Source organism: Xiphophorus maculatus, chromosome 5 (genome assembly GCF_002775205.1).
Source record: "Xiphophorus maculatus strain JP 163 A chromosome 5, X_maculatus-5.0-male, whole genome shotgun sequence".
NCBI classification, from domain to species: Eukaryota; Metazoa; Chordata; class Actinopteri; order Cyprinodontiformes; family Poeciliidae; genus Xiphophorus; species Xiphophorus maculatus.
Window position 1 is genome coordinate 12,267,389 of NC_036447.1, and position 15,677 is coordinate 12,283,065.

General features: G+C 37.8%; 1 protein-coding gene across 11 annotated transcripts in view; it reads right to left on the reverse strand.

The window, feature by feature from the left end:
- LOC111608693 overlaps positions 1-15,677 on the reverse strand; it is a 171,846-nt gene that overhangs the window by 141,840 nt on the left and 14,329 nt on the right. For 4 of the 11 annotated variants that reach the window (XM_023334483.1, XM_023334488.1, XM_023334490.1 and 1 more), the window contains exons 2-4: positions 12,286-12,348; positions 12,007-12,054; positions 8,733-8,831 (exon numbers count right to left, since the gene is read on the reverse strand). The exons of 1 other annotated variant lie outside the window; for it this stretch is intronic. The gene's annotated coding sequence lies outside the window, so the exon portion shown is untranslated. Of the gene's footprint in view, positions 1-7,152; positions 7,288-8,732; positions 8,832-12,006; positions 12,095-12,285; positions 12,349-15,677 lie in introns of those variants that run through there. 6 more of the 11 variants (XM_023334480.1, XM_023334482.1, XM_023334481.1 and 3 more) reach the window with 6 other exon arrangements.

The following is a 15,677-nucleotide window of genomic DNA, read 5'->3' on the forward strand; positions in this document are numbered from 1 at the left end:
ATTCCTAGAAGGACCTTTAACATCTACTTTAAGTAAATCATTAAGAGGAAATATAAAACAATGTATTTAAAACTACTGAATCAAAGCAATTTCAATGAGTACATTTCTGGATCATTTAACTTTTAGATGTCAAATATATTTTAAGTGTACAATTTTTTATTAGAATGCATTATTATTAATTATTATTATGTTATATTGCTACTATATTGCTCCAGAACAAACATTGCACAGGCCTCATCAAGAATCTTTAAATATTACAAATGTAGAATACACTCCCTTGCCAAAAACAGCCTCTACACTAGACACTGCTTTGCCAGTGGTGCACTCATAAAGATTTATAAGTTGCTCCAGGTAGACTTTACTCAGCCTCTTTATGAAGCACAGTCACTCCTCTGACAACCTCTCTTCAGTTTTAGCCCTGGAAGCAGTGCTGAACGCAGCAGCATCATCAGCACACAGGACTTTTCATGAGGACACACTGAAGGTTCATTACAGGGACCTAATTTTCAACTTATCCACTTTTTTTTCCAAGAAAAGACTGTGTAAGTCAGACATGAACATCAAATTTTACTCTTGGCAGCAACATTTCTAAACACACTAAGAAATATTAAAAATTATTGACTCATGAGGGCATGTGCCTCTTCAAGTTAATAGTGTTTAAGCATTGTATTTCACTTAAAACAGTAGTTTAGCCTAACTAAGCAATTAAAGCTGAAGTCAGGATGAGCACAGAGTCCATTGTGAAACACAGTAATACAGATCTATTATAAGTCGTATTGATCCATATCAAAAGACGGACAGCTCAGAGCGATATGTCGTGTTCCAGCTCTGCAGGCTGTAAATAGAATTTCCCAAGAGAACTTAAATGTAGTTAAGCCAGCAAAACTGTTTTTGTCAGCTTTAGGTTGTTACTGATGATAAAATACATGTCTCTGTAGTATGAGCCTGTGTTGTACAGCTATGATTTCCCGTGAGTTTGTTTAATGAGGTAAGTTAAACAAGGTTATGATATTTATCACAGCACAAGGAAGCTGGAGTAGTTCCAGGAAATAAAGTTATAGTCCCACATATGTGCAGCCATGAAAGTAGCACTTAAAGCAACATTTTTGATGATTTAAAAACAATCAGCATGAAAAAGAAGAAATGGTGGGTGCTGGATAAGATGCTAAAATTCTGAGGTAGTCAAGTGCGAATCATAGATAGATACTGTGGCATGACCTTAAATAGGCCTGCTCACATTCATTCTTGAACATCTCCAATATAGCACAATTCAAAACAATTTTGCAGTTCCCCACACCAACCACCTATAATTAAGTGGCCCTTGCTTTGGTTCTGGCCTAATGTTTCCGGGTGCCTGATATTGCATAAGTGGGATGTGACTCATAACCCTATAATACTTAAGATTTTGTGATTAGTATAATATGTAAATTACTTCAAATACAGTCAGTCCTGGACTTTCCCTAGAAAGGTTTTATTATCATTATTTACTTCACAGCATGATGAGCAGGATTTGAAATCATTTTTCTAAATGGAAGTGCTCGGATTGTACTGCTACTCCTGCGTGTGGCACTATCTCCCTAACACTTTGGCTCTAATTCTCATTACTTTAACCATAACCTTTTACTTTATGATCAGACCTCCCTTCTCTATTCTTCTGCACACCACTGATAGGAGACACTTTCAGTATCTCTGGCCGCTCCTTATTGATTGTACATTTGTTTGCTAAAGAGTGTGCTTGAAGAAAAAAAAAAAAAAGAAACCTCCTTTACCCCTCTTTACCCCCCCATCTTCTTCGAAGGATTTATTTATCCCATTAGGGCTCTTTAAAACCCCCCGGCAGGGAATGGGGGATGCTCTGTGTGCACGCACAAAAGCAGGTGAAAGTAAGAAAGCAGAGAAATCATGACAGTAGACTGCCATAATCTCTCTCCCTCCCTCCCTCTCTCTATCTGTCTTAGAGTTGCTGAGTGGGAATTCTATAATGAGAGAATGGTGACGTTGACAGGGAGAAAAAGAGAAATCTAAGCAGAGTGGCTTGGATGGTGGGGGTGTGTGTCTCTGTGTGTGTTGTATGCGGGGCAAGGGGGTGGGCAGGGGGGTGCGTACATGTGGAGAGATATGAGGGAGGGGAGCTGGGAAAGTAGAAAAGAAGGGAAGAGGAGGAGCGGAGTCAGGAAATCAGGATGTTGAGAGGAAATTCTCGGTCAAGGTCCTTCCTAATGAACAAATTATCATGCATTGGTCTCTGTCTACATCCTTCCCCCCAAGCCCTCCCTTCTCTTGTTCCTCGCCATCTTCTCTTGTCACTTTTCTTCCCATCCATCCTTTCTTTCTTTCCTTCCTCACCTGTCTTTCTCTGCTTCACTGACTTTGACCTTGGTTCCCACCTCTCTCAAATCCCTTGCTTGTTGCCTCCCTCCCTGTTTCACACTAACCTTGTTTATTTTCCACTGCATTCCTGTTTTCTTTATCTCGGTTGCTTCTCCTCCTTTGCTATGTTTGCACCCCACTCACTCCCACCCCCAGCCCTTCTTCTAGGCCTTAGGCAGTAGTCTGCTGCTCTAAAACCTCTCTATCAGCACATCCCTGCAATAGTCGGCTCTGACAGTCACTTTCGCTGCTGAGCCGCTTGATTTGCCGTGCACAGACAAACTTACTTACGCCCTATTGTGTCTCGAGCTAACATAGTGTTACCATCTGCAAGTGTTTGTGACTGCGTGGGAGTATCTTTTGTATCACTGATAATAGCATTAGATCCTCATGCATGAATTGATTTTTGGATGTGAACATCCGCAGACACAACTGTTTGTGTCAGAGTCTGGCAGTTCAATCTGCCCCAATTTCTTCCCTCCACCACTTTTTGCTCACTTTTCAATTTGGTTATTAGCCCACAAGCATCATAAAGGTCACACACTGCAGCAACATTTGACTGCAGCTCTCTAAAATAATAGCATTGCTATTTACTGTTCTTGAGCTCGGCCTGACGTCCGCGTGTGTGGCCCAGGGGCTACATCAGATTCATAGCTTTGCTCCAGATGTATCCCTGCATTGGGTCAGTGGGCAGAGACATGGCCTGGTACATGTTTTAAACTTGTTCAGCTCCCCTAGGTACATAGTGTTTTAAGGAAACAAGGAGAGAGTGACTCGAGCACAATGAAAAAAAAGAGAGGAGTCTGTTAGAATTGGGGGAAAGAAGGAAACAAAGATAGAGCAAAATCACACTTGGGTCAGGAAAGTCATTTTTGATATCAAGTTGAGAAAAAAGGAAAAAAATAAATAGGTTTGCATCTTTTGTATATTAATCAGTTTAAATGCTGACTGTGGAGAATTGCATTGATGTTTTTGTTGATGTTAGCAGACGGCCAAAGCTGAGTTGTGACCCTTGTCGTTCCCATGCTTTCCTCTTTTCTTCCTTTTTGTATTGTAAACAATGAAAAGGCCTTTCAAATGATTGTTTACCTAGTTCCTGCTTGTGTACTAGATGCAACAGGAAACAGAAGAAAGAGGAGTGATGTACTATTTGTTATAGGCAACTCTCACCTTATAAAAGGATACCCAATAATTAGATTGAATTAATTTGTCTTCCTCTGTGTGCATACATTGCACAAAAATAAATGCTCTGGAGGAGGCGCTGAGATCGTTGAGTGCTGTTCTCAATAAAGAAAAACAGAAGAGAGCTGAAAAGAAAATGTCACATTTCTTGTGAAAAAAAAATCTTTGTTTTGGTGTAACAACTTATTACTTTGAGAGAAGCAATGGAAATGAAAACAACAAATGAAAAAAAACGTAATGCAAGGCAGATATTGAATAAATTAGAGATGCCAGGAAAAAAATAAATGCTGCATTTTCCTCTCTGATCAGTGTAAAGAGTCTTCTCTCAAACACATCATGATACATTGTGTGTGATTCTTGATCATTGACAGCTAATAAATCATTTTGATTGAATGAAAAAGTTTTAACATTCACACCCAATATTGTAAGGGAGGTAATACTCTTCTCAACTATGCTTATTTTCAATCTAACACTTCTCTCTCATGAAATTTAAACTAAATTGATCATTTAGCATTTTATTATAACAAGTTTAACTCCCCCTAGGGCTGCATCTGATGCAATTTGCTCTTAGAAATTATTAAGTCTGGATTAAAAATGTGCAAGGTGTGATAAAGTGTAATTTCTGACTAGCAGACCATTGCACGGTAGAATTGAATACCACTGCACTGAATGTCAGTTATGCACATTTTTTATTACACTACAGTTTCATTGATGGTAACTTGTAGTAGTATTAATACATTTTCTCATTTTGCTGTTATGACCACATAAAAATTGAGATGTCACATAAAATCTTAATACACCAAGTAGTTTATTATGAGCAGTGTAAAATGACGAAACACACCGTCTTTGCTGTAGCCTTTCAGGTATCTGTCAGAGCTGGGTTAGAGTCCAATTTCACTTTTGCTAAAGTTAGCGATGTCTTATGGCAGACAGCTCATTTATGAAATAACGAAACTAAGTTTAAAATGATGAAGCAGTGAAATGAAAAGCACCTGCTCTTTTGCAGCCAGAATAAACAGAATCCCTTCTGTAGAAAATACATTTTTTCTGGAAGCTTCTAAAGGGCCCAGCATGGTTGAACCGAAGTCAACTGCTCCTCAAAATCTGCTCTCTGACTGAAAAACAGGTGTTCAATTGTGCTACCAGACTACCCATCCTACCTTGACCAGGTAGTCGGAACAGCAGCTAATGGAAGTTGAGTAGCATTACTTTCATATAAATAAACACACCCGTCAATCATACAATAGTTTAGCATTTAGGAGTGCCACATGCCAACAGATACATTTTATGTATAGCTGCTGTACTTTGATTCTCATTGTTTATTTGCTGGGTATTATGGTAACTTCTCCCTAAGACAGCCATACTCCAATCACTATGGCTATATAAAAATGTCTGGATTTTTTAATGATCTATACAATGAGTCAAGATAAGCAGACATCTTTGAGGGCTTGCAGAAACTTACACATACTTTTAAGGAAAACAAGGAAAATACTGTATTAGGTTGCTTTGAGCTTAGCTTGTCTAGTCATCTTCTACTTGAATATGAGTAATATTTTCACCTTGTCTGCAGTCACATTTTTGTGAAATTACTCACACAGTCCACAGGCAGGGGAAAGTACAATTGGCTTCTGACAACAACTAGCTCACAGGCAGAATGCTCACAGGGCCAGCTCACATTACGTTTTGTAAGATGTTTGTTGTGTTTCCTGCTGTTACAAGCTTCTACACTTTTTTGTGAGTCTAACAAAACAGAATTTAAAAACAAAAAAAAACTCAAGGGACCAACAATGCTCCACAAATTCAGGACATGTTATTAATTACTCATTAATTACATCATGGATGACCAAACTAGAAGCTTCATGTCATGTTTAAGCAACAAATATGAGTTCCAGGTTAGTATCTACTACACATTCCTTAAGATTGATGCTTTATAACTTCCTATTTGCCCTGCAGTTTTTCCTAGCATTTGACATATAATAAAAATGTTTTATCTTAATTGTGATTAGTATAAAATACTTATTATTTTGAAATTATTTCAGAACCATGAAATGATGCATTTAAACACAACCTGCATTAAAGTGAAATTAATTTTGCATAGTATAACTCATTTTAATACTTACTTCATTAGTTTCTCGAAGTGAGATAAACGGATGGCCAATGAAAATTTGTCATTCTCATTTCTACTGCCAAAATTCTTAAAGTTCTCTGACCTTTTTCAAGTTTCTAAGGTTTTAAATGGTTTGCAGAAAGTTTACACATGCTTTCAATGTACTTACAGTATAAAATGTACTGCACAATTATGCACAGAGGTTATGTTTTAAGAATCAGCATAACCTCAGACAGTGAGGATATCTACTGAAAGGTAAGGTACTGACAAGTAAATAGCCAAGTGCTCACTGTTTACAAAGAAAATGCACTTTGTTTATATTTTTCATCAGTGCATATACATCAAGAATATACTTCTTATCAAACTTTTGATACATGTCTTCATATTTTGTGCTGCTGGAGCATAACCTAGTTGCGAGTTGAGCTTCAAAATATAAAACATTAAAATAGGAGGAACAAGCAATACAAACAGATTTTGCAATTGATTTGAAACGACATTTAAACTCTAACAAGTTGTTCATTAATCAATGGCCCCAAAACCTAAAACACAACTAAAAGTGTAATAAAAGGGTTTGGTGAGGTCTAAGCAGCAGTAATATTTGTAGTATTTTCTTCTTGACTTTTTTCTCCCATAACACTCTGAATGATTTAATATTTTTCAAGAACTTCCTTAGTACAACCTAATGAAAAAGGCCTTTTTATGGAGCTCAACAATTCTGCCATTTTCTAAAAACAAAAAGGCTTTTTAAACTTTTAATCAGCTGATAAACAACCTGTTTAAATGTAATTATCAGTAATTTGCTTAAGCTCTTTTTTAGTCGGTTGCTTGCATTTTTAAGCTACATTTGAACTGCTTCTAATCCACTATCACTAAATATATTTATAAATATACTTGTCTTCCATGTCACAATTTTGATCTGCTATGCATTAAAAGGCTTTAGAGTTTTGAAATCAAACCAGACAAAAAAAAAGCATTTCCGGAAAAATATCAAAAACTATATACAAGTTAAACATTTTGAGCTGTAAATATATGCATTTGCAAATGTTTGCCTCAACATCACAGGTACGTTGTGTCACAGCAGGAGTGCAACTATTTAAATTCCCCTTCCTGTCAACAGTGTCTGCTACATTTACTGGCACCTAAGGTAAAGATGTTTTAACAGCCTAAAGATAAGTTCCTCATATTCCAGCAGTATAACTTCACAGTGAAAATATTAGAATGGTTAAACCTTTCATTAGACTGTAATTACTCAGTGGGGAAAATAAATCAGGTGAAGTTGGTGATCGGGTGACAGTAAGCTGTTGCAATGAATGATTAATTCATTTAAGACTTTCTGCAGATCTTTTCCAGGTTTCCTAACAAATGTGGAGGTAAGCATCCACGTTAAAATGTACCTCCAATGTTATGAATTCTGGCAAAAGATTTGCTTTGGTGAAGAGTAACACATTCTAACAACAACCTAATAATTTTCTTGTTAAAATCAGGTGTTTTACCTCAGTTTGAGGGTGTGCTAGTGAGGCCCCTGCTCCAGCATGTGTTGCTGCTATGTATGTTTTCTTAAGTGCATTTTTCCCCCGGGGCCTGCAAAAAGGATGACTGGAAAAACTGAGCCCATTCCCCCTTCCAGCCTGAGAGGAAAGGTAAATAAATCAAGGTAAGTGCACCGCATGTATGAGCAAGGGAGATCATCTGGGTCAGTGTTTGCATTTTCGACATCTTGATGTTGGCGTGCTGCACACACTGTCAGTGTCAGAGCATGTGAAGTTGCACGGTAACCTATCTGCGTGCATAAAAAAATGTGTGTGTCCGTACCTTCTGTTACTTGGCATGGATAACGGTGGTTAATTGCTCCTTATCTGGTGGCTTGTCAATTCTCATCATTGTGACTAAGGGAGGAGGGGGCTGCAGAAGTGATTTATACTGCCTACATTAACTATCCTCCTCAACCTCCCTTTAATGTTCATTATGAATGATTTATGCTGCCTTGTCGTGCGTTTGTATTTGTATGCATGTCACTATAGAAAAAGACTAGGGTTTCCCTGCTGGCAGAGTGAGTCACCAGTGAACAGACATGTATTTGCAGGGGACCATACACCTGCTAACCTTTCACTGTCCTTGGTTTATACTTCAGCAGACAGTATTTTATTTCAAACCTTTGGTATGTGAGTGTAACTGCAAAACCTTTGGGGCTTGCTGGAAGCAGGAATAATGTTATGTTTGCTAAAAAAAAAAAAAACAACAACAACAAACAAACAAGGAAAGTGAAGACTGAGATGAAAGTTTGTGACAAAAGAAAAAAGTGAAAGAATGTATAAAACTCAGGTGAGTCTGCTGTGCATATGAACCAAAGGGCCTTTGCTGACTCAATTCATTCAGTATCCTTACAATGGATACCGAATGGATACATACACCGAAACCTAAATTAAGTGATATGTAAAGGGGCAGTATTATGAAAATGTGAATTGTTTTAGCTCTGCATCATGTTATAATGCTTTTTGATCATCGAAAACATACGTGAAGTGTTGCTTTGGTTCTAATGCATTTTTGAGAAATCCTTTAATCTCCTGTGGCAGCCATTCAGCTGTGCAAAACACCTGGAGAAACTGAGCGTCACCTTTGATGACAAAGCTCCTCCTTGCAGTGTCCATGTTTCTGAAGTTCAATCATGCAGAGCACCTCCTCCCCATGACTCCCTCATTCAGCTCCTTCAAACTCACCAGCAGCAATTAGCAAACACTGGTGGACCTGCGCATCTTTTAAGCTCATTATTATTATTATTATGCAAGCTACTTCTCAGTGCAATGCTGATAAAAATATTGTCAAGCGGTTAATAGAGAATTGATATTGCATAGATGCAGACCAGTGGGGGGTTCCCATGTTGACCCTCTATCCGCCAAAAGTACCAACAGGAAGCACATCAAGTTTTATAACTGGACCAAAAAAATGGTCCAGTTTTAAAACCATTTTAAAGGTTTTAAAACCAAAAAAATAATGAAAGAGGACTTGGCCTTACCTAATGGAGATTTTCTTTTTTTAAATCGGGTAGATGCACAGGTTCATGTACATTTCCTACCTGGGGAAGATGTGTCACCGCAATGGGCTGTGCAGGGTTCTCAGACTTTTCAGGTCAAGCAAACAATCAGAGGAAGAGAATCTTCCAGGCCTTCTTGCCCTAACAAGACAAGGCAAAAAGTATGTGTACTGTTTAATTTACTGGTAGTTGAGACAAGAATAAAAAAAATCACATTTTACAAAAGGAAAATTATTTTCCTCACCACTATACATATATATATATATATATATATATATATATATATATATATATAGTATGTTATGTATCAAGGTAAGTGCACCTTACCTTGTATATATATGTATATATATATATATAGTAGATCACTTCATTACTTTTTCATTTAAGAGAAAAAAATTCTATAAATTTATGCATAATAATCCTCCCAAAATTATACAAATGCTTAATTGCTGCAGCTACTTTCAGTTGGATAATGTGCTCAAAGATAAAACTGATCAGCAATATTTTGAGGAGCAGTTTGAGGTGCTTTCTTAGCCTCCAAATTCCCCAGATTTTCAATCTGTGGAATGTGTTGAACAAGCAAGTCCAATTTATGGAGGCTCACCCAACAGCTTTTAGGATTTAAAGTATTTGTTTCCTCAAATACTTGGAAACAAATAGCACACCTTCATAGGTCAGGTCTTTGATAGGTCAGGGATGTTCAGACTGTAAAATTAACATCACTGTAGGCAGGTGGTCATAATGTAATGCCTTATTGATGTACTGAGTGTGTACATTTAGCATTTTTGTGTGCAAGCACTGTACGTCCTGGTCCATTGTTTTCTTTGAACAAGCTTTTCATCCTTGGCTCAGCAATAGTTGTAATTGGTCTCTGATGGGAATGACCCACTGGGTACTGACTGAGGGAAACAAGCTTTGGATGGCTTCCTTAAATATTTCAGCCCAGCCAAACGTGAGGTCTCGCTGCTCTCGCCTTGGGCTGAGCCAGCACCACCACTTAGCTGGCTGCCCCACGCTCCCTGAGAGGGGGATAAAGAGGCAGCGCCTGATAGACATAAGAGACTGTGTCCACAAAAGATCTGAGGAGTAAGAATGACAGCATCAGTGACGCGTATCTACAGAACGGAGCATATTCATGAGACGTTATTAAACTTCTGTCCTCGAGAAAGTGGCAACCACGACTGGACTGCATCTTCATTTCGCAGCAAATTGAGTTGCCTGTTTGATGCATTGAACTCCTACCTCATTATGACATCCTCTGTCTGCACCTTATTAAGTGGACATCTTATTCCACACACGAGGGCTGCAGCTCTCTCCAATACACCAAATATTTGTCTTGGTTCAATGCTTTACCAGCGGCCCTTCTCCCCCTGCAGCTCATTCAGCTGCCTTCTCTCTACTGCACCTCATTTTCTCTTTTTAACTCGCTCCTGTCTTGCTGTCACTCTCCCTCTTCCTGTCATACAAACCCTCTTCTCCCCATCACTTTTTTCTCTTCATTCTCTTGCTCTCTCCATCCTATTCATGTGACTGATCTGAGACGGGCTGAAAAAAAAAAAGATAATTCCCTGGTTCTTTGTGGAGAGAGAGGGAGTAAAAATAGAGAAGGTTACCTTTCATGTTCAATTTTAAAGGCAAGTTTGAGATTTCCCTGGGATGATTAAATAGGAAACATTCCTGACAAGGTCACACAGACTTACATACACAGACAAAGAGATACACGACATGCATGGAGACACACAGAGCTTGGTCACAGCACCTTTGGGAAGAACTGCTATCTCTTCCGCCCACAATGGATATGAAAAGTTTACACACCCCTGTAAAAATGGTGTGTTTTTCTGACAACCATGATGAACCATTTCCATACTTGTTTAACCTTTTATGTGACATCATGTGCTGTGGAAAATTCATTTGCCCTCAAACAGATTTCCTCCAGTGCATGCCAACTAAATATTTAGATCATCAAACTAAAATAACCAGAACAAATACAAAATTCAGATTTAATATGAGCATTTAATTCATTAATGGAATAAGCTACAGAAGCCAATCTGTCTCAACTTGAAAAGGTTTTTCTCTCTCAAACCTGATAAGTGGTTGTACAATAATTGAGAAATGTGTTAGTGAGTGGAGAAGTATTTTATTACCTAATATTTGGTACACTCTTCTGTATTTGGTACAGAGTATATTTGGTTTTTATTGGGTCACAAAGGTGGGTTTGCAAGCTTGTTTAGAGCCATACAACAACACTTTTGTCTGATTTAAGGCTGAACTTTAACTAGGCCACAATAGAGACACTGTTTTATCCATCCATTTTGAAACTACATCCTCAAGTGCTTAACACAAACTATTGGCCAAACATTCTCAGAATTTTCTGCTTTCAACAAGTTATCTTGTTATGAGGCAGCAAGATACCCCAGATCATCACACTACCTCCAACAAGTTAGACTCAGTAGGATGGTTTTTCTCAAAATGCCATTAGTTTTATGGCATAACTTATACGTCTTCAAAAAAGTATTTTTTTTAGTAAATCGGGTTTTTAAGTACTTTTCGGTTAAAAGTGATTTTAGCCTTGTTTAATTATAACTGAGATGTTAATGAACTTTAGATTTTGTGACCTTCTAGCTTAGACTTTTGGGAAGATTTACTCATATTCTACGATCTCCATTTGTGAGGAAGTTCGTAGCTGTCCTGTGCTTTGCAGGAGTACCAAACCATTAGAAATTGTTTTTAACCCTTCCAAGATCATGACTTTGTTTCAGATCTGCTCTTCATTTTCTTTAGATTGTGGAATCATACAAACTTTCTGTCAGAATAAATTCAGGACTGGCCAAAACTTACCAATATTTTTAACTATTTCTGATTAAACAAATCTTGGCAAAGTGTAGTTCCATCTCAGGAAGAGTAACTAGATTGCATAACTCTGCCACTTTCATGTTTTACTTGTGATATTTTGTTCTTTTGGTGCTGTGTTGTTTTTAGGCCTAGTCTACCTTTTGAGTAGAGGACAAAATTTCAAATTCACTTTGATCAGGCCATAACTTTCTCCTGTATGGAGTTGAGAGATCATAAGAAGGCTTAATTGTTGTAACTCAAAGTTCAGATGTATGGATAATAGAGAAAATATTTGTAAACTGTAGAACAAAACAGCACTGACAAGAAATTCTCACAGCTCATTTGGTGTTGCTCTAAAGCTCTTAACCCTTATGATGGAAGAGCCGTCCTGAGTGTAGACGTAGGTTTGAAATAAAGTCTGTGCCGACATACAAGCACACACACATACACTTACACAAACATACGCCCATTCGATATAACTTACTTTTTGGCTTCAGCACAATCTCTTCATCATGGGTGGCACGCGGTGTTCCTGCCTCAGTTGTCATATCCATCCAGTCACGTGTGGTCAGGGGAGACAAATAAAAATAATGCCATGACAAGTAAAATAGATGCAAAGAAGAAATGAAAGAAAATCAATTTGTTCACTTGAATTTTCTATGAATTGTTTTTCTTATTGGTAATTTCAACATTTTTATGGCCAAAATCACTGAATTTATGCATAGCCCGTTAAAATACATGTGGTAGGTGAGGTAGAAAATACCGTGTCTCACTGATAGGGGGCAGAGCTGAGTCCCACAGACAACGAGCAACAGGTGCTCTTCTTCTACACATTGAAAAGAATGAAAACAGTCTAGAGTAAAAATACAGATGGAACAAATTGATAAAGGAAATTGAGAAACAAGGACTTTTTTTTTTTTACAACAGTGATATTTGTGAAGAAGGATGGGGGCATGGGCATCATATTAAATAAAGATACACAATTTTCAATTTTAATCTTAAAAGAGAGGTCAGCCAAACAAAACATGCAAATAATACAAAATGTGACCATATGGTCTCTTTGCACCTAAGGCGAATATGTCACATCCGCATGAGCGAAATGCGGGTTTCTTGCTTCCATTATCATGACAGCTAGGAACTACAAAGTTGTATTTCAGAAGCAAATAAAGCAATATCATGAACATTGTTGTCTTCCAAATATAATGGGCTTTTAAATTTTCATGGATTTCCAAGCGATCCTGAATTTAGAAGATGGTGGGCTTGTAAATATTCCTTGCGACAAGTTAAAGCTAACGCCGCACAGCAAAGTTTAAAAGTCGTCACTTCACTCCGGATCAGCTTCTTCAGCTTAAGCCTACAGGGGGGAGACGGATGGTAAATAAAGGAGCCGTCCTTGTGTTATTTCCATGGAATCACTTCTGTATTCAGCCTGAAAGAGCAAGTTTATGGGAACAAGTGAACAGACCAGAGCCAGACAGCCGAGCGACTGATCTGCTTGTACTGCTATAAACACAACCCTATTTGAGCTCTTCACAAGAAGCATGCAAAAGTAATAAAAGGAAATAACATGGAGACCTTAAGGAACACGGCCACATTTTTCTATAATAACTTTGGACCTGAACAGTCAGCTGAAGTAGAACTCTTAACAATTACCAGTGCTGCGCTACGCATTATGGGACTTGTTGTGCTTACTCATGCGGAATCTCCCTCCGTTACTTGGTTTCTTGACACTAACGACAATAAATATACTTGAAAATAAACACAAAATAAGATAAAAACATTGTTCGCTAGAATGAATGAAAATGTTTAGATATTAAATGGCACATTTTTATAATGAAAATGTCCCAGAGTATTGCCTACTAGCATAAGCTAGAGTTAATGTTAGTCACAAAGTTTAAAGGAAGTATAATTCACCTTCGTATCCGTGGATGTATAACGAGATTTAAAACCCAGCTTAATTGTTGGAGCTTCGGATCGATGTAAATATTTGTTGGGCAAGCCCTGCAAGCACTAAGTCTAAAATGCCATTTTCAATAGCGACCGAGCTGCTTATTCCCGAACAACGAAAGCAGACGTCCAAAGAGCCCATTAAATATTATTTTATCTTTCTTGATGTTTTATGGTTAGAAGCTTTAACTAGTGTATTGGATTTTGGATTTGTACATCCGACTATGGGGAAGTCTGTGCCTCACCACACGTCACTGCATCCATACTAGTTTGTAATTTTCAGTATCAAACATGTTCCCGGATTATTCAAACAAAGCTATTTCCGGAGTCACGTGATGGCGGGATGACGCCAGCAAGACGTTGCTTTAATTTTTTTTTTTTTTTTAGTATTGTACTTTCGGTCACAGGTTTTTTTTTTCTTGAGTTTTATAATTATTTTATTTATTTTGTATACTTTTATAGGAGCTTACTTGAATTAGGAGTAATTATTTAGTTTTGTTTCTTTCTTTTGGTTGTGTCTTCTTGTGGGCGGAGTCCACGGCTGTAATAGAGGGCTCTACACCAGAGGGAGTCCGTCTGAGTTTATGCTCCACAAAGGTCACACTGAAGGTGACGGACTTTTGAGATGTTGTGAAGGCACCACTATTTGTCTGGTTTTCATTATTATTATTATTATTATTATTATTATTATTATTATTATTATTATTATTATTATTATTATTATTATTATTATTATTATTATTATTTAACCTGAAGATGAGCACAAAAAGCACCCTGTGAAGTGAGCTTTGGCATTGGCCTATCATTATTTGACCAAGTCAAAACAGAGCCCTGCCACACCCCTATTTTCTTCTGACTAATAAATTTATAAAAATATACAATTTTGATCCTTTTTGAATACTGAGGCTTTGACTAAGAATGCAAATAAGCAACTGTCAAGAAAAATCTTGCTATAATATTTGAACTTTATTAACAGTAATTAGATTTTCTGAAATTGATGGGAAATGTGTACACAGCAAAACTGGGTGCTGGAATTGCCTATTTGGTTGTTCATCAGAGTAAAGGTGAATGCAGAATTTTTAGTTTTTCCTTCAAATGATCTTTTTTTCAGTTGTTCACAATAAGTGTAGCATATATTTTCTTAGTTATTGAAGTGTGTCATAAATGTTTAGCATTTAAAAATGAGCATTAAACCTTTTCATTTCTGTGGGATAAATTTTATTGCAACAAATAAGTGGAGAAAGTAAAAAACAGGGACTTGTTGAAAAGCCATAGGATTTCCAGGACAGTGTGCTTGTGTTTACTCTGCTTTCTGCCGGAGAGGCTAAAAAAGCCAAGGCAGCAAAATTGATTGACTTGTTTTTTATTACTCTGGCATGTATCACCTTTCATTAAATGTGAGAACACAAACTTCAATTATTTATATCTCTGTCTTGTGTGTATGTGCGCCTTTATCTGCCGTTCTTCGCTCCTGCATGCTTCTTTAACAGTTATTTTAATGTTTGCGTGTGTATTTACAGCCTTATTAAGGTTTAACTTTTAGCTTTAAGCAGCACTGTTTCCCTGGAGACCAATTATCTGACAGGGTTAAGGAAACTCTCTTGTGCCAGAGAATGGAGAATGTGCATTTCTGACAACACTGCAGCATGTTTCCTTAGGCATTCTGATTGTGTTTGCGTGTGTCCTGCGCATGCATGCCTACACGCATGTGTATTATTCATCATCAGAAAGCCCGTTGGCTTAGATATTAAGAGCGAGCATAGCTTTTCCAGAGTGTGTCTCTGATCATGTTTATTGCACCAAAAACCTTAACAGAAATGGATAACTTATCCACTGTGTGTCATTCAGGGGTGTGTGTGCATGTGTTAGGATGTGTATTCCGTGGGTGGGTTTCAGATGCAGCAAATTGCTGTCAGTCATGGCATTAAGGTATTCTGGATGTGTCCCAGCCACTTGGTAACTGTAGCAGAGACTGACAGAGGTGTTGTGGGACAAAGTGGAGTTGGTGTTTTTGAATGAGTTATCCCGAATTCAGACTGCGTCCGTCTCCAGAGGCATGGATGAATGCCCCGATTCTCTCTTTACCTCCCTCCATGACTTTCCAGCCTCCTCCTCTCCCTCCCTTTCAAACTTTCTCACCCTCCTCTCCCCCAAAATTCTTATATTGTGTCTGTTTTTTTTATCTCTCTCTCTTCCTTCCGCCCGCCT